At 46.6% G+C, this 19893-nt stretch overlaps 1 long non-coding RNA gene across 1 annotated transcript; it reads right to left on the minus strand.

Annotated features, from left to right (window-relative positions):
- Positions 1–2069: 2069 nt before the first annotated feature.
- LOC134759032 (uncharacterized) lies at positions 2070–7526 on the minus strand. The gene is made up of 3 exons (XR_010134884.1): positions 7382–7526; positions 6920–7028; positions 2070–2255 (listed from the first exon to the last, which is right to left on the minus strand). It is a non-coding gene; the product is annotated as an uncharacterized lncRNA (long non-coding RNA).
- Between the last annotated feature and the right edge of the window lie 12367 nt (positions 7527–19893).

The raw sequence follows: 19893 nt of genomic DNA on the forward strand, positions 1-19893 counted from the left end.
GCAGAAAATGTATTCACACTTCCTCCACCTTTTCTCCTATTCAGGCCCTCAACAGACTAGATGATGCCCACTCACACAGGGGAGGGCCAAGTACTTTACTCAGTCCAATTCAAAGGCTAATCTCTTCCAAAAGCACCCTCACAAATACACCCAGAAGCAATGTTTCACCAGCTGTCTGGGCATTCCTTGGCCCAGTCAAGATGACACATAAAATTAACCATCACAGCACCCTCAACCAGGATTTCAAGGATAGTTTGATAAAGAGACTATATACAAAGGTTAAAAGAAATAAAAAGAGAAGTTAAGGCATTCCAGGATTAGCAAATGTGGGAAGCCATTGTGACTCCTAGGCCTGAATGGGCAGAGGGAAAAAGGTGCTACAAGAACCAACAAAGCTGGAACCATGGGAACAGGGCCACCCAACAGGAACTGCTGTTGTAGAATACAGGCACCACCAGAAACTCAGCACCCAGGCAGGGAGAAAGCAGGAGGGGAAATGTCATGGCTTCTCTTCCCTCTGTTCTCTTATCTCCTACTTATGCCTCCCATTGCCCAGACCCAACTGGAAGCCAGAGGGCAAGGGAGCCCAGGAGGCACAGTCTCAGTGATCACCCTCCTGGGGTGCACAGCAAGACAGAGTAGGACCTTCTCCAGCCTGGTTTTGCCCTCTTGTTCCTTCCAACACAGGCATACTGGACATCTTTCAGTTCCTCAAATAGTTCTCTTCATCCCTTTGCTGCATGATGATTCTTCTATGAATATTTTTCCCCTGTATGTGCCAACCTCACCCATCTTCAGCCTCCTTTTGTCAGCTTAAGCCTAAAATCTTCAAGGAAGTCTTTTATGGCTCCCCAAATTAGAAAATGACTCCCTTTTATATCTATTTCTAAAGCTCCTTGTACCTCTCTCTTACAACACTATGAATAATCAATCATGTATTATGATTAGTTAGTTATTTATCTAATATCTGCCTTCTCCAACAAACTGTGAGGTCAAGGAGACCAGAAGCAAGTTTATTTTGCTCACTCCTCAATCTGCAGAAGTAGCACAGGAAACAGCACAGGATCTGCACACAGGACTCGATAACCACATGTAGATGGATTAGTCAGTATGTCTGTCTCTCTTTCTGGAATATGAGGGAACTGATCACGTTCTACTAATTTCTGAATCTCCATCTCCAAACATGGTGCCTAGCATATAATAAGCCCTCAGTAAATATGATATAATATATTAATACATAGACAAAACTATTTATATTTTTAACCTAACCGCTTTTGAAAGTAAGGAGTTCCATTAATTTAATGCCCACTGTGAAAAGTTGTCTTTTTTAAAAATTCATCCTAAAATTAATAATAGACAATAGAGATTCCAAAAGGTGGAAGATGGGAGGGGGTGGGATGAGATGGGATGGGATGAGAAATTACCTACTGTGTACAATGTAAACTATTTGGGTGATGGCTACATGAAAAGCCCAGACTTCACCACTACGCCATGTATTCATGTACAAAACTTCACTTGTATCCCCTAAATCTATAAAAATTAAAATTAAAAAATTTGTCCTAAAATTGCCTCTTTTGAGCTTGGAGTCTTCACCCTGCTCCCCAGTTTTGTAATTCTCAGCCTTGGGAGCCAAGTCTGTATCCAACATGTTTCTGCAGCCTTCACTTCTGCCAACTCACATTTGACTTTCCCAGTCCAAATGGACGACATCTCTGCAGTCTCTTTATATTTGGCCAGACTTCAGCCCCTAGAATACTTTATTTCTGTCTTCTAGAATTTTTCAAACCCCATCATATATTACTAACTTTCCAGTGTCAGAAATGTCCATTACACTGTACTTGTGTGTTAGGTTCTTAAACCAAAGAAGGACATGGCTTTCTCTTTCCATCCCAGTCCTTGTCCTGATGTGCAAGTCAATCAAATTCTTGGAGAGTCAGTTTCTTCATCTATAAAATAGCTGTGATATCTGATAAACCAATTATGTATTGCTGGGTAACAAACCATGTAAAAACTTAGTGGCTTAAAACAACCATTTTATTTGCTCATGATTCCATGAGTCAGCTATTTGGGTTGGGCTCAGTTGGGGCCTCTTCTGCTCATCTTGCTTGGGGTCACTCATGCAGCTGCAGTCACCTGGCAGTTCAGCTGGAGCTTGATTGGTTTTGAGGGCCTCAACTGAGACAGCTTGTCTGCTCCATGAGGCCTCATCCTCTGTAGGCTAGTCCATGCTGCTTCACATGATAGCAGGAGAGTTCCTGGTAGCAAGAGAAGGCAAAACACCAATACACAAGTGCTTTCAAGCCTACACTTGCATCACATTTGCTAATATCACAGTAACCAAAGCAAGCCACACGGCCAGGCCCAGAATCATTGTCAAAAGGGCTACATAAAGGCATAGACTCAGGGAGAATGATTTACTGGGGACTGTTACTGCAACAATCTACCATACCTGTTTGCTTCACAGAGCTGTAGTGAGGAACCAATGAGACAGTGCTTGCATACCACAGTGTACAATGCCAATGCAAGTTAATATTTTATTGATGTATGTAGTTCCATCATTTTACTTTTATTCATGATATATCTGGAGTCTTTCTCTGTCCCCTATTAGATTCAAGTCCCTTTCAGATGGTGTTATGGGTTGAGTTGTATCCCCCTAAAAAGATATGTTACGTGAACTTATTTGGAAATAGAGTCATTGCAGGTGTAATTAGGTAAGTTAAGATAAAGTCATACAGGAGTAGGGTGGGGTCTTAATCCAATATGACTGGTGTCCTTGTAAGAAGATAGTGTTCTTGTAACAAAATGGCCATGAGACAGAAATACGCAGGGAAAACATCATGTAAAGCCAGAAGCAGAGATTGGAGTTATGCTGCCACAAGCCAAGGGACATCTAGGGCAACCAGAAGATGGAGGAGGAAAGGAAGCATCTTCCCCTAGAGGCTTCAGAGGGAACATGGTCCTGTCAATACCTTGAGTTTGGACTAGAGCCTTCAGTACTGTGAGACAAAACATTTCTGTTGTGTTAAGTCACCCAGTTTGCGATGCATTGCTACTGCAGCCCTAGGGACCCTAATTCAGATGGTAGATATCTTTAATCCTCATCGGCTTCATCTAAAGAGTTATAAGATAGAATAAGCTGATAGACTTTGGTTGGGAGTCAAGAGTTTGGGACACTCACCACTGTGGAACTCGAGCAAGTCACTTCACCTTTCTGGGTCATCGTTTTCAAATCTGTTCAGGAGGAGCGTTGCAGTGGATCCATGTTTCCAAAGTATGGTATGGGTGTACTATGATAAGGCACTTAAGATGCTTTTACATGGGTAAGTGGGCAAACATTTTTAAATTTTCATGTTTATATTAATCATGACTATCTTAAATGTCTGGTAAGGCTGGTTTTCAATTTATGTTGGTAATATAAAAACACACAAGGTTTTGAAAAGTCTCAATTTAAATAAAACCATGAGTAAATAATAGAACAGTTGGCATATGTATATGACAAAACTGTGAAAGACTGACATTTGGGGAAACATTGAACTACATATTCTCAAAAAATCCTTCCAGATCAGAAATGTTAGGATTCTGTCGATCCATAAGGATGCCCATTAGAATGGAACACAGAGAGGTCTGGAAGAAGACAGGTGGGCAGTTGATGAAGAGATGAGAGAAGCTTAGGCTGCTCTGCAAGAACCCAGGAGGGGCAGTAAGCCCTTGTCACTTTCAGAAATTGTCCTCCAATTGAGTAGCTGTTTGCTCTGTATCCATCATATATTCTTATCTCTACAAGCCCCCATCTCACTAGCTGTGTTTGCAGGATATATCTTACCCTATTTCAGCTTCCATGACTGGAAGACCCAGGTCCTGAGACAAAAACCACTCCACCACTCAAGAGGCAAATGGTAATAGCTATCAAGTTGGGAAACTGGAGAATCTTACAGTTTGACTTTGCTGTACACCGTGTTCTGATTTTCATACTAGGGTATAATATGGGGTCACATTTGACTATAAGTGGCTAATGTGTAGCTGAAGACAGAGCAAGGAGCATAGACACATGAGTTATCATCTTACAGAAGACCCTTAGTGCTGGAAACAACCTCAGAGACCATATCTCCTCTAGTGTGTCTCACTGGATACCTTCCAGCTCCTAAGGAAACAAATCCATTGGCGAGATACCCCTTTCATGTCCGGTGGCACTTAGGGTTAGAAATTTTCTCCCTGTAACTTAGATTAGTGGATCTTTAAGCTGGAAAGACTCTCAAACAATTGTGTGGTTTGCCCTTGCCCTTGAACTGTGCAGGTGTTGTTATCCACATTTTTCACAGGAGACAATTGGACCCCAGAGAGGTTAATTGATGGATAGGAGGATCCCATCTTCCAGTTCAATAACTTCCCATTATGCCATGGTATTCTATGCACATTCTGATTGACCTCTCAGAGCTGACTGAACCAAAAAACCATCAGTCCTTCCTTTTCCCCGGTGCTGGCATCTCTTCCCCAGTATGTTTGATGTGTGACCATGTGTGTCATCCTCCTCCAACCCCTGAGCAATCATCCTCCACCAATCCTAGGGGAAAGTCTAATTATCAAGTATACCTGCCTGACTTCTGTCCCATTGTTGGCACTGACTTGCTGGGTTTGGGATTATTGTCCATCAGTTCTTTTTCTGCATTCAGTGTCTCCACACAATAAGCCCTTCTAGCAATCCTCCATCTAGTGGAAAAGATCCCCTTGCACAGCCGTACAAATCTTTCTTTTTGTGGGGGTCGAGGGGAGACAGTGTCTTGCTCTGTTGCCCAGGCTGGATTGCAGTGGCATGATCACAGCTCACTGCAGCCTTGCCCATCTGGGCTCAAGCAATCCTCCCACCTCAGCCTCCTGAGTAGCTGGTACATAGGCATGCCACCCTGCCCAGTTAGTTTTTTAATTATTGTAGAGGAAGGTTCTCACTATATTGCTCAGGCTGGTCTTAAACTCTTGGCCCCAAACAATTATTCCACCTTGGCCTCCCAAACGGCTGGAATTATAGGCATGAACCACCATGCCTGGCCATCTTTTCTTCTCTAGACTAGATATTGCCAGTTCCCTCAACTGTTCCCCAAAGACGTGGTTTCCAAATCTCAGCCTTGCTGTTGTGGTCTGGAGTGGTCTTATGCAGTGTCCAGAACTGTCTAGATATGCAACAGTCTGGATAGAGGAGGCATCTATGCAACATCCTCTGAGTCTATACAAAAGTCTGGATACAGTTGGAACATCACCACCCACTCTGGCCACTATACTTCTGTTCATGTATCATTAACTTTCTGAGTGGCCACAGAACACCCAGGACTCTTGGTGAACTTGCAGTCAACTAAATCTCTAAATTACGAACCAATGTTAGACTTCAGTTTCCATAGCTTTTACTTGTACAATGGATATTTTTAGTGTAATTTTTAAAATCTCAGATATTCCTGTGGATGACCTGCTCCTCTCCTTCAGGTCTTTGCATAAATGTCTCTTGGCGAGGTTTTCTAGACAAGACCACCAGGAACCCTGGCCTTGCCTCAACACACCTCTCTAGCACTCCGTCTCCTTCTCAGCTTTATTTTTCTCTGTAGCACTTATCACCATCTGACATATTATTATTTTACTTCATTTTTTAAACTCTGTCTTCCCCTATTAAAATGTGTAAGCTTCTTGAGGGAAGGGCCTGTTATCTGTTTGTTCACTGCTACAACCTCGGAACAGGTATGAGTTCCTGGCACACAGTGAGCACTCTTGTATTAGTCAGCTTAGGCTGCCATAACAAAAAACCATAGATTGGGTGGTTTAAACAACACACTTTTATTTTCTCACAGTTCTGGAAGCTATAAAGCCAAGATCAAGGTCTAGCAGGGCTTGGCTTTGGGTGAGGGTTCTTTTCCTGGCTTGCAGATGGCCACCTTCTCACTGGGTACTCTTGTGCCCTTTCCTCCATGAATGCACTCAGAGAGAGAGATTTCTTTCTTTTGTTTTTTTTTTTTTTCTTTTTTTGAGATGGAGTCTTGCTCTGTCACCCAGGCTGGAGTTCAGTGGCACCATCTCAGCTCACTGCAACCTCCGCCTCCTGGGTTCAAGCGATTCTTCTGTCTTAGCCTTCCAAGTAGCTGGGACTACAGGAGCAAGCCACCACATCCAGCTAATTTTTTTTTTTTTGTATTTTTGGTAGAGATGGGGTGTCACCATATTGGCCAGGCTGGTCTCAAACTCCTGACCTCGTGATCCCCCTGCCTCGGCCTCCTGGGATTACAGGCGTAAGCCACCACGCCCAGCAAGAGAGATTTCTTATAAGGCCACCAATCCTATTGGATAGGACCCCATTTTTACGATCTCAATTAATCTTAATTATCTCCTAAAAGCCCTATCTCCAAATACAGCCCCATTGAGGGTCAGGGCTTCAACATATGAATTCTGGGAAGACACAATTCAGTCTCCCCAAAATTGAGGTCACCTACTGGAACCACTCATACAGATGAGGAAACTGTGGTCCTAAAATGGTGAGGCAACATCTTGTTCACTCTCTCCCTGACAGGTCCTCACAAAGGGGCTACCACTGGTGCCTTGGGATTGGCATGGGACTATGAAATGCCCCCAAACCAGGCCCCATCCAAAAGGCATACATCTGTCACCTTAGTTCTCCTTCCTGCTGGGGTCTCACCTCCAAATTTCAAGACCAAAGACCCTCCTTCCAACGTGTCCAGTGGTCTGGTAGGCCCCAGAAAACAGGTACAGTGGCCCATCCCCAGCTGCTGGAAGAACTTGCCATCTTTTTGGGAAGTCATTGTCAATCTGTACTTACTGAGCCCATCCCAGTATCCATCTGGGCTGTGCTAGCTACATAGTGACAAGGGGCTGATAGGACAGTGCTAATTTTCACAAAACTGTTAGACAAAAATTAAGTGCTAACCATGAATCCAGGGTGACAGGAGTTCCAAGAAGAGAGAAATCAGAGTAAGTGGAACACATCTTCATGGAAGTCGTGGGATTTGAATCAGATCTAAAAGGATGTGTGGGACCTAGACAAAGAGAGGGAAGGAAGGGAAACTTTGCAAATGGTGACAAGGGCTGGGGGTGATGACAGCACATTATGAACAAAGGGTTGAGTCAGGATCGACCCCGAGTATAGGGCTGGGAGGGTGCTGAAGGCTCCAGCATCTGTGTGGAGATGGGTGAGCTAAGCGCTGGGAAATACAACTTCTTTTGCCAAGTTATTTTGTGCTCTCTTCTTCCCTCCTCCCTCCTGGATCAGCTTAGGTGAAAAGGCTCAGAGCTTCCCTATAAGAGTTTACAGGGAGCTTCCCAAGAATGCTGGTTCATAGCAGACCTTTTATTTTCCCAATAGAACAGGCAGCTCCTTGGATTTTCTTACCATCCTTCCTACGCAGGGGTTTCTTCCATCAACAGCCAGTTCTGGGAGGGTGAAGAGCCCCAACTCACTCACTTGAGCAGACTCCAAGTTCCTTGGGGTCTGAGGTCCAGTGGGAAAAAAGGGTTTGGCCAGCAGGTCCCTTCCTTCTTGGATTTGACAAGAAGTGGGCAGGTCGCAGGCAGCTGTGCTGAGTATTTATGTTACGCAAAAGGCCGACTCAGCCCTTCTTCCTGCCAAGGTCAGCAAGCCACGTTCCCAGTGGTTTGGGTGTGTGGGTGTCTTCTGGGCTAGCAGGAAAGTCTGCCAGGAGCCCAGGCCTTAGCTTCTGCAGACCCCAAGAAGCTAGGCAGCTTCTATTCCCCCAAGGCTGCATCAGGTCCCCCTCGGAGATTTTCTCTCACCCCAGGCCTTCTGCCTTCTTTTCACTGAACTCTTTGTTCACCAATGAACAGTACTCAGGGGACAGCCTGTCAAAGAGGACCCAGGCCTGGACTGAGTTGGGGTGGTGGGAGGCTGTGGCAAGAACAGGAGGCCCTGGAGAGAAGGCAGGGACAGAGCAACTACAGTCATACATTTGTCAACACAACTTCAGTCAAAGCCCCTGTCACAGCCTCCATCGGCCACATCCATACATATCCTCATTTTATGCTGCTGAAATTAGACTGAAATGGACATGATTTAAAGAGGAAAATAAGTAGCCACAGGATAACCTGATTGCTGAATGAGGAAGGGGAGCAGAGTTGTTTCAGTTCTTTGCTTTGGGAATTAGCAGAATCAGATACATTTGAGAATTAAGGATGTCTGATGTGCAGATAAACCTCCTAATTTATTTATTTATTTATTTATTATTTATTTATTTATTTATTTATTTTAGAGTTGGAGTCTTGCTCTATCGCCCAGGCTGGAGTACAGTGGTATAATCGCAGCTCACTGCAGCCTCCACCTCCTGGGCTCAAGCAATCCTCCCACCTCAGCTTCCCAGTAGCTAGGACTAAAGGCAGCACCACCATGTCCAGGTTTGTTTTTTTTTTTTGTTTGTTTGTTTTTGTAGAGATGGGGGTCTTCCTATGTTGCCAGGATGGTCTTGAACTCCTGGCCTCAAGCAATCCTCCTGCCTCAGCCTCCCAGAGCTCTGGGATTACAGACGTAAGCTACCTCACCCAGCCCTCCAATATTATTGAATATGTGTAAAGCGGCTATGTCCTTGTCGCTCAGGCTTCCTCTCTGCCTATGCAAATTCTACCCATCCCTCAGGTCAGCTCTCTGGAAAGCACCCCGTTCCTCATCCAACTCTCATGAGTCGGGGACCGGGCTGCTCAAAGCTCACAGTCCACCTGGTACTCAGTTGGACACTGCTGAATGAAACCCCTCCCGTTGGTCCCTTGGCGAAGCTTGGATGAGAGGATTCCACCACCCCGAATTTCCCTGGATCCCTGAACACCTAAACCAACCACATTCACTGTGAAGAAAATAGATGACCATAGATAGAAAATAACAGCACAGAGAGCAGGGACAGCATCTGCAAGCCAAGTCCCTGGATGATCCCAGAGCCCAGCGAGAGTTTTCTCTAAACATCTGTTTGAGTCAAGGCTCAGGGCCCACCCCAAGCATCAGCATAGGCCCCAGCCCTCCGCAGCCCGCAGCAGCATGAAGCAGGGATTCCCTGAGCTGCATATCACTGCAGGTTGCGTGAAAGAGTATGTCCAGCTGGGTGGGGCCCCGAAAAGAAGGGTCTGGGGCTGAGCTCTTTGTAAGTGAGACCCAGGAGCCCCAGTTTAATTAGAATTCCTGCCTAGGATGAAGGCTCGCGGCTGCCAGCCCAGGCCTTGAGCCATTGGTCACGGCTCATAAAGGCCACACACGAGTCACAGAGCCCAGGGGAGGCCGGCATCCCTTGTGGACGGAGCCTCAGAAGTCTCTATGATCCCTGCCTTCCACCCTGGGCTCCCCGGAACCCCATCAAAACCCCTACTCTGCAGGCCACATGTGTAACGACACCTGGTAAGGATCCAGACTGATTGCGTCCACTCAGTGGGGTCTCTGTTCTCTCCCTAGCCTTCCAAGAGGCCGTGGTTGTCACCAGGGCGCCCCCACCCCTACCCCTGAATTCCAGCTGCAGGGACTGCCATTCAAACATCCACGTGTCCAAGATGGCTGCGGCATTGGCATGAGGACAAACCAACCTACCCCACAAGGGTGAGTAGTTTGAGAAGATTTATATCAAACAAACACTTTTAAAACTGTGAAATGTGCTATAAACTTTGTGCCCAGTTTTCTAACGATGGCGTCGCTGGTGGCTGGCAGCTGCTCTGTTCCATGCTCCCCCCAGGGTTCCAGCGGAGACCACCAAGGAGAGAGGGGGAAGGCCAGGGCTGCATTCCACTCCAGCATCTGGGAGGCTGCACCCCCAGAGGAAAAAGTGCTTGCCTGCCTGCCAGCGGGTGTACTCTGACCCTGAGCCTCCAAACACCCACCCCACAGCAGACACCCCAGAAGCTGCTTCAGATTCCATCTTTGAAGAAACTTCATCCCTTGCTTTAACATTCTGGATGCTGCTTACCTGTTTTCTCAGAGAGGCTAACCTTTTAAGGGATTCATAGTCATTTACACTTTAGTGTGAATTAGGGAGCTAAGAACAAATTAATTTAGAGAATTAGGAGTGGGGGTGCCTAGGATACCAGAGTTCTGAGGAGACGGGAAATGAGAAGATCAGCAGAAACTGGGCTCTGAACTGAGTCAAAGGTAACCATGGTCATTTAAGTCAGGGGAAGTTCTGCTCACTCATCAATGATATCTTGGTTAAAGGCAGGTTGTTGGGGCCAGATTGCTGGGGTTTGAATCCTAGAACTGCCACTAACTAGCCACTAACTAGCTTGGGCAAGTTACTTAGTCATTGTGTGTCTCAGTGTCCCCAGCAGTCAAAGAAAGAAACTCTTAGCACCTTCCCCCAATGTTGCTGTAAAGGATTCAATATGTCAACATATGTGTGAAGCAGTTTAAGAACAGAGACTGGCAACTGTGCTATAAGTAAACATCACAGAAGTGTCACTACAGGTTGAGTATCCATTATCTGAAATGCTTAAGAACAAAAGTCTTTTGGTTTTTATTTTATTTTTTTTTTTCAGATTTCGGGATAGCTGCATTATACTAATTCAGCCTCCCAAATCCAAAAATTTGAAATGTTCCTGATATGGTTTGGCTGTGTCCCCACCCAAATCTCATCTTGAATTGTAGCTCCCATCATTCCCATGTGTTGTGGGAGGGACCTGGTGGGAGATAATTAAATCTTGGGGGCAGTTTCCCCCATACTGTTCTCGTGGTAGTGAGTAAGTCTCACGAGATTGGATGGTTTTAGAAGAGGAAAATCCTTTTACTTGGTTCTCATTCTCCCTTCCCTGCCTCCATGTAAGATGTGCCTTTTGCCTTCCACCATGATTGTGAGGCCTCCCCAGTCACATGGAATGGTGAGTCAATTAAACCTCTTTCTTTATAAATTACCCAGGCACGGTGGCTCACACCTGTAATCCCAGCACTTTGGGAGGCTGAGGCGGGCAGATCATTTGAAGTCAGGAGTTCGAGACCAGCCTGACCAACAGAGTGAAACCCCATCTCTATTAAAATACAAAAATCAGCCAGGCATGGTGGCGGGTGCCTGTAATCTCAGCTACTCAGGAGGCTGAGGCAGGATAATCCCTTGAACTCAGGAGGTAGAGTTTGCAGCGAACCGAGACTGCACCACTGCACTCCAGCTTGGGCGAAAGAAAAAGACTCCCTCTCAAAAACTATATATATACACACACATATATAGATATACACACACACACACATATATACATATATACATAAATATATATGTATATATGGTAACTTACATATGTATATATGTATATACATATATGTGTGTGTATATATGTGTATATGTGTGTGTGTGCATATATATGTATACACACACACACACATATAAATTACCCAGTCTCGGGTATGTCTTCATCAGCAGTGTGAAAATGGACTAATACAGCTCCAATGAGCATTTCCTTTGAGCATTGTGTTGGCTCTCAAAAAGTTTGAATTTTGAAGCATTTTAGATTTCAAAATTTCAGATTTGGGATGCTCAGCCTGTATTGTTATCTACAAAATTAGGGCGGGAGCCTGGACTGTCCTGGTATTCTACTGACAAAGTCGGGAGGCTGTCTTTGAGAGTGGCCTCTTGCTTGGAAGGAGAGTGCCTCATTCCTCCCCCAAGGAAGGCTCCTGGAGTGGGTAGGAAGATAAATGTTTTTAAAAATCCCCGGATGGCCAGGCACAGTAGCTCACGCCTATAATCCCAGCACTTTGGGAGAGAGAGGCGGGTGGATCACCTGAGGTCAACAGTTCGAGACCAGCCTTGCCAACATGGTGAAACCCTGTCCCTACTGAAAATGAAAAAATTAGCTGGGCATGGTAGTGTGCCTGTAATCCCAGCTACTTGGGAGGCTAAGGCAGGAGAATGGCTTGAACCCGGGAGGCAGAGGTTGCAGTGAGCCGAGGTCGTGCCACTGCACTTCAGCCTGGGTGACAAAGCAAAACCCTGTCAAAAGAAAAAGAAAACTCCCTGGAGAGAGTACCCCAGCAGCCCTGAACCCTCCATCCCACAGCCTGCAAAACTCCCCTCTGCACTATCACCAGCTTTCCACCTCACATGCAAATGTTGTGCCACATTAATAAATCAGTTCCCAGCCATTAGGAGCCTGTAATAATCCCTTTCACTCAGCCTGTCCAGCCTGTTTTACAGAGCACCTAATTAACTAAGAGCTGAGATTTGGGGCTTCTTTCTCCTGAGAGACTCCTCACCGAATCCCATCTCCCAGAGCATGTCCCTGTCTGGCTGATGGAATCTCGCAGCTCGGATCAGCCTGGCCGGGAGATGGTCAAGTAGTCAGAATGTCGGAATATGGGGCTGCTATGCTAATGGAAATGAGTGATAAATAAATACATTCAATTTAATTAACTAAACGATCCATCATTACTCAGACTTAACGTCCTCCTGCAAGATCTAATCTTCATGTTACTGTTAAGAAAAGTCAATGCATCATAATGGTAAACGATAAAGGAGAATCTCAGCTCATTCCATCTCCCCACTTGCATATTTTCAAAATATTCATATTCTTGGAGATCTTGCCCTAATGCATTCATTTGTTATTCATCCATCCCACAGAATTATTTATTGAACACTTACTGCCTGCCAGATACTGAGCTAGGCATGAGGGATACGTATATGAACCGAGAGCAGTGATTCCCAAAGGGGGTGTATGCCTTAGGGTGGGAGCCAGGTGATCTGTTAGAAGTCAATAAGAAAACATTATAAGTTCCATTTCTATTTATTTTTAAGCCTGCCCCTGTTGAACTATATGTTTGTGCTTCCTTTATGATGACTAATATATGAATACAGAAGTATATGAGAGGGTTTTTTGGTTTTGGTTTTGTTTGTTTTGTTTTGAAACAGGGTCTTGCTCTGTTGCCCAGGCTGGAGTGCAGTGACGCAATCATGGTCCTTGACCACCTGGGCTCAAGTGATCCTCCCGTCTCAGCCTCCTAAGTAGCTGGATTGTAGGTGCACATCACCACACCAGCTAATTTTATTTTTATTTACTTATTTATAGAGACAGCATCTCTTTACTTTGCCCAGGCTGGTCTCAAATTCCTGGGCTCAAACGATCCATCCACCTCTGCCTCTCAAAGTGTTGGGATTACAGGTGTGAGCCACCACGTCCTGCTGGGTGTTATTTTTAAATAAATAAATACCCAAATATTGAAGGCACATACCCTAAACATTTTATCCATGGAGTGCCTCATCAAAAAAGCTTAGAGACCACAAGTGTAGAGCAGCAGCTCTCAGAGAGATCTGTGTGGAGTAGGCGAGAGAATTAGAATCCCCTGGAGAACCTTTTCAAAATAAACTCTCCTGTCCCCTTGGAGGAACTGTCAGAATCTCAGGGGAAGAGACTGAAACATTTGTAATTGTTACAAGCTCCAAGTATTTCCAATACTAATCCTACCTCCTCTCTCATCCCTAGTGAGAATTGCCTGTTCACTGACTTCTAGGAAGCCCTCCTTCTAGGAAGCCTGCACTGTAATATCCTGGGGTCGCCAGTAGCATATAGTGTTCAATGCAGATCATTCAGGACTGATTTGTAACTGCCTGCAGTATTCAGCACAGTCATGCACACCACGTAATGACGTTTCAGTCAACGCCAGCCCACGTATACAATGGTGATCCATAAGATTGTAATACGGTATTTTTACTGTGCCTTTTCTATGTTTAGCTGTGTTTAGATCACAAATACCGTTGTATTATAATTGCTTACCATATTCTGTACCCATGCTATAATAGGCTATATCAAATAGCTTATATGTTTAGTAGGCTCTGCTATCTAGGTTTGTGTAAGTGTGCTCTATGATGTTCACGTAACAATGAAATCTCCTAAAGATGCACTTCTCCGAAGGTAGCCCCATCATTAAGCAACATATGACGGTACTTTAGAGATGACTGATATCTCAATTCTGTTGGAAGCTCCTTAGGGACAGATTTTGTGTCTCTCCTAAATATTGGAGTTAGACACATGCCGGCACTTTCATACCCGGGTTGATGCAAGCCGGGGAGAGCCGTTGCTTCTCTTGTGTCCAGGTCTACAGGTAGGCTTACTGTCAGATACAGCACTGCTGGATTTGTTGACATTGTACCTCTTTTCAGAAGGGTGGGAGAAGGGCCTGGGAGCCCTGGAGCCAAGCCAAGGAGGTGACCTGAATGCTGGCCTCCACACGTCACCTTTGGCAGACATTAAGTCACTCCCCTCATTGGGCATGGGCGGGAGAGGGATTCCTGGGACTTTGTCATCATGAAAGTGCCCGTGGTCTCACCTCTCCAGGCAGGACAAAAAGAGCTGGGTTAGTCACTTGCCCTTTTTCCCAACTTCCACCCCCTCCATCTACTTCTCCAGTGCTCATTGCCCTCCTAATGCCTCTTGTCCCAGTCCCAGAGCAATTTACACTGAGGAAAATTATAGCCTTAGCCCACCCAGGGCTGATTTAGAAAGAAAAGGAGAAGTTAGGGAGGGATGGAGAAATCACTGCAAAACAAACCCTTAAACTGGACGCGTCCGCTGTGAAGCTGCTGAGCTCATCCTGCCTGCCCATGGCCTCAGCTCAGGGAGAGGCCAAGGATTGCTGCTCTTTGCCCAGGGTGGTCTATAATCGGACCAGAGTTGACCATGTGCCCAAGGGCATCCTACCCACAGGCTGGCTGGCAACCCTCGAGCAGGCCTGGAATGAAGAATTCTGCCCATCTGATGAGCTTCCTCCACATTTGGCATAGACAAAAAGAGAAGGTTGGGAAGCTGGTCAGAAATGAGACACACCAGAAGAGGAGAAGCCAGCCTGCCAGGACCAGGACGCCACATGGCCCCAGAGAGCTCGGGGCAGGAAGCCAGTTCCCAGAGCCCCCTCATGACTAGCAGCTCTCTGATTCCAGGGCTCAGGCACCACATGGTCCCTTGCTCCAGGTGGTCTGGGAAAGCACTGGTTCTTTGCCAATGACAGAGGCAAGCAAAGACATTGATTGTGCCCAGAGAAAGTCTCTAGATATTGTTACCAAACCAAACTTGGGCCCAACTGCTCTGTGCAGCAAAGCCAAACACTGACATGGGTCTGCAGCAAGAGAAAGTGAGGCATTTATTGTAGGGAGCCAAGCAAGAAGAATTGGGCAGCTCAGGCTTAAGACCCAAACTCCCCAATAGCTTAGAGGTAATGGTGTTTGTTTGTTTGTTTGTTTTTGTTTTTGTTTTATTGAGATGGTGTCTTGCTCTGTTGCCCAGGCTTGAGTGCAATGGCACCATCTTGGCCCACTGCAACCTCCACCTCCCAGGTTCAAGCAATTCTTCTGCCTCAGCCTCTTGAGTAGCTGGAATTACAGGCGCACACCACCACACCCAGCTAATTTTTGTATTTTTAGTAGAGACGAGATTTCACCATGTTAGCCAAGCTGGTCTCGAACTCCTGACTTCAAGTGATCTGCCTGCCTCAGCCTCCAAAGTGCTGGGATTACAGGCGTGAGCCACCGCACCTGGCCAGCTTAGATGTAAGGGTTTTTAAAAGCGAACAGGCAGAGGTTACAAGTACAGTCATCAATCAAGTCTTGGAAGCTATACATTGATTTGAGCTTCAAAGGTGGGACATCTTGAAGTGGGTGGGTGGGGGGGCATAGATCATAGGTGGATTTAAAGAAATTCTGATTGGCTATATGAAATAGCTTATGTGTGTAGCAGGCTCTACTATCTAGGTTTACATAAGTGCACTCTATGATGTTCACATAACTATCAAACCGCCTAAAGACGCATTTCTCAGAATGTGCAAGAAGTCTTTTGTCAAGGAGGAAAAGCTTTGTCTAAAACTTTGGGGTCGGCAGACAAGAATGTTAGCTCTGGCCCAGGGGCATGACCTCCTCCAGGCCCCTCAGGAAGAACTTTAGGACAAAGATCAGCAGTCAAAGTTCAGTCCTCCGCTCCCCCTTATCTGAGGTCTACGTGCCAGCAGATCCACTCAGTAGGGGTCCAGGTTTCTGAAAAACAGCTCAGGGACATATGCTTAGATGTTATCTTTAGTTTCTGTAAGGGACAAAACATCTCCTGCTTCTCATTTCTTGGCTATTGTTTTAGGCTACTATTACCTTCTTGCTTATCAAATTGCTCATCTACTCTCTAGGCCAGCTAGGTGCCTGGAATTTCCCTTGAAGAAACTCAAGATTTTTCTTTATTCCCATGCGGCCAATGTGGCCTGCTCAAGCCCCCACAGGACATCCGATGTTTGTCTCCATGGTCTTCATGGTGGGCCTGGACAACAGAGCTATCTAGGGGCCTCAAACCTTGAGCCCTGCTCTGTGAAAAATAGGCAGCCCCTCAGAGAGGAATCTGTGGACGGCAAGGGTGGGAAGCTGTGATTCCTGGGAGGACATTTCCCTTCCTTTTCACTAGAACCAAGGTGAGGCTCAAGGGTGACTTTCCTCATCTCCTCACCCACCTCAGGCCTCTCGCAGAATCTTCTCTTCCATTTTCAGTTCTGCTCTAGACGCTCACAAGAGACAAGAGTAAGATTCCCCCCTCCAATACTGACTCAGGGAAAAAAACATAATCAGGTTTCCACTTCCAGTCTCTTGAGTCTCAGGGATTGTCTGAGACCCAGCCCTCCCTGGAGGGAGCCCAAAGGCTTGATGAGCTTCTTCCTAGGGCAACCTCAGGGCACAGCCCCTTGGGGCTGCTTTGGTGAAGCACATTTAGGGTGTGCCCTAAATGAAGGGACAAGATGTTGAACAGGGCTCTTCTGGTTACCCAGAATTATGGCCAGGATCCAGGGTAAGGGCAAGAACGAAAAACCACAATTAGGACCTCATATCCTACATCCAGAGGCCTGCCAACCAGGTCACATGGGGCAAGCTAAGAGGAGTCAGACCCAGCCTGCCCACCACCAACACAGCCCAAAGGAGGAGGCTCGAGGACAGGAAGGAAGGCCCCTGGTCTTTGGAACACTGCAGTGGGCATGAAGGCTTTCCCCGCCCAGAAGAGGAGTGAGGGGAACTCCAGGGGAACCACTAGGAAATGTTGGCGAGGCCTGAAAGAAGGAAGCACTGACCTCTCATCCCCACCAGATAATGACTGAGCTACAGCGCCTATTGGAGTGGAGGTGCTGAAAAACTCTTCAGAGAACATTCTGGAAAAAGGACCATGGTGCATGGCATTTTAGTTCCCCTCTTCCACCTATGCGGGCCAAAAGGAGAGTGCTTGGCACATGTTCCTTGAACTTTTGAAACTGGCGAGCAGAGATGCTGCATTAGTTTCCTAGGAATGCCGTAGCAAAGTGTCACACACAGGTGACTTAAACGGCAGAGATTCCTTGTCACATAGTTCTGGAGGCTGAAAGTCTAAAATCAAGGTGTGGTGGGGCCATGTTCCCTCTGGAACCTATAGGAATCCTTCCTTGCCTCTTCCTAGCTCCTCATGGTTTGCAGGAATGTGGTTCGGCATTCCTTGGCTTGCAGTTGCAATATTCCAACCTCTGCCTCCATCATCACACAGCCATTTTGTCCCTGTGTGACTCTGTCTCTTTGTCTCTTCTCCTTTTTTACAGGGACAACAGTCATGTTGGATTAAGGCCCCACCCTACTCCAGGATGACCTCATCTGAACTCATTATATCTGCAACAACCCAGTTCCAAATAAGGTAAGGCATAAGGTACTGAGAGTTAGGACTTCCACATATCTTTTTGGGGAACACATCCCATAACACATACTGATGCCTGTTTCTGAACTAAAGGTTTCTGAAAGTGAGAGGCTCACTGGAGTGGCCGGTGGATCTGAAGGGACTGTAGCATAGACCGCTTAGAAAGAAGATGGGGCCACTCCCACCCTGCTCCAGTTCTCTATAAAGAGGACCTCAGGGATTCCTGCAGTTGTGCAGGAAGAAGCTTGTGGTGGCTGGGCGCGGTGGCTCACACCTGCAATTTCAGCACTTTGGGAGGCCGAGGCAAGAGGATCACTTGATGCCAGGAGTTCAATAGCAGCGTGGGCAACCTCTTCTCTACCATGTGGTGGTGCATGCCTGTAGTCCCACATACTCAGGAGGCTGAAGTGGGAGGATCACTTGAGCCCAAGAGGGGCTGGAGTGAGCTATGATTGTGCCAGTACACTCCAGCCGGTACAACAGAGTGAGACCACCGTCTCGAAAAAACAAAAAAAAAAAAGAACCAGGAGTTCCAGGACAGCCACAGAGCTGGGTAGTAGGACACCTAAACCAGAGGGGACAAGCACCCAAAGGGAGACTGCCACCCACCCTGGAGGGGGGTCCTTGTTTTGGAGGAAACCGAGGTGAAGCTGAACATTGCCCCCAAGAAAGCCAGGCCCGGAAGTCTCCCCACACTGGCAGGGGCTGGTCAGGTAGAGAAAGCTCTGCCTCTACCCCTCCTTCCTGCTCCCTAGCCCCATCGAGGAGAGAGAAAAGGAGGGAGGGTTGCAGAGGCAGACTACACCATCCTCCTGTTCTCCAGGTTGCTGGGAGCCAATGCTCTCACCAGCCCAGGAGGAGGGAGGACAGAGTGTTGCATTGTGCTTAAGACTGAAGTTTGGAAATGTGAACAGGCCCAAGCCTCAACTGCTGGAATGAGACTGTGTGAATGTCCCAAAGTGACAGGGGAGGCATGGCACCCATCCAGGGAAGCATTTGGGGATGTGAAGCAGCGGGACAGAGGGCCTACACTGTACAAATGAAAGCAGCAATTGGGGAAAATAAATCATGCCATTGCAAGCTCACACTTCAACAGTTCAGACTCCTCCATCTAACCAGTTATAATGAGTTTCTCTGAACCTGATTTGTAAAAGTGTCACATGCAGGCTGCTGCCTCCACCAGCTAGGCTGTGCCCTTCATCCGGCGCTTGGGACCCAAGCTCAGACAGCCGTCTTCCTGCAGCAGTGACATGCCCAGGTGAGAACAGGTCCCAGCTCTTGTCACTCCAAAGCCAGACACAGAACTACATGGGCTGCAGCACAAAGAGGTCTTTGTTGGCATCCATCCTCAGACAATCTCAATATCCCTCCCCTCAGGTTGCAAGTGTCAGACATCAGGAAACTTTCTCCAAGGAAGCAAGGCTGAGTAAGGGCTGCCAGGCTACCAAGAAGCCAGCTCCACCATATATTTCACAGAATGAGGATTTTTGGAGTGACACAGACCAGGGAGGAAAATGCTATGGGCACTCAAATTCTTGAGCTTGTTACTGCTCTAGGGCAAGGTGTGAAGAAAGCATTGTGGAAGATGCTGCACCATGGAAATCTGTTGGGAGAAGGAGTGGGAGCGGCTTGCTAATAATCAATAAAGCAAAATAAAATTTGCTGGCATATGGGGCTCAAACAACTCAATTAGAATCAATTCACCAAATATTTACGGAAACCCCACTGCATGCACGAAATAGTATCAGGCACAGTTAGGAATAGAAAGATCAGTAGGGCAGGATCTGTTTTAAAATGTACCTGGGATTGGCTGGGTGAGGTGGCTCACCCCTCTAATCCCAGCACTTTGGGAGGCCAAGGCGGGTGGATCACCTGAGGTCAGGAGTTTGAGACCAGCCTGACCAACATGGTGAAACCCCATCTCTACTAAAAATACAAACATTATGTGGGCGTGGTGGGGGCACCTGTAATTCCAACTACTCCGGAGGCTAAGGCAGAAGAATCGCTTGAACCCAGGAGGCAGAAGTTGCAGTGAGCCAAGATCGCGCCATTGCACTCCAGCCTGGGTGACAGAGCAAGACTCCATCTCAAAAAAAATAATAATAATAAAATAAAATGTACCTGGGATTTATTTAGGCATGATGAGACCAGCAGATCAGGAGACAACTGCCATTCAAACTGTTCCCAAGCAGAGGAAGTGCACTTACCACCCAGGGTCCCTGGGAAGCACCAGGGTCCGTCAAGAAGAAACACAGGTAACAGCCT

Source organism: Gorilla gorilla, chromosome 7 (assembly GCF_029281585.2).
Source record: "Gorilla gorilla gorilla isolate KB3781 chromosome 7, NHGRI_mGorGor1-v2.1_pri, whole genome shotgun sequence".
NCBI lineage: Eukaryota > Metazoa > Chordata > Mammalia > Primates > Hominidae > Gorilla > Gorilla gorilla.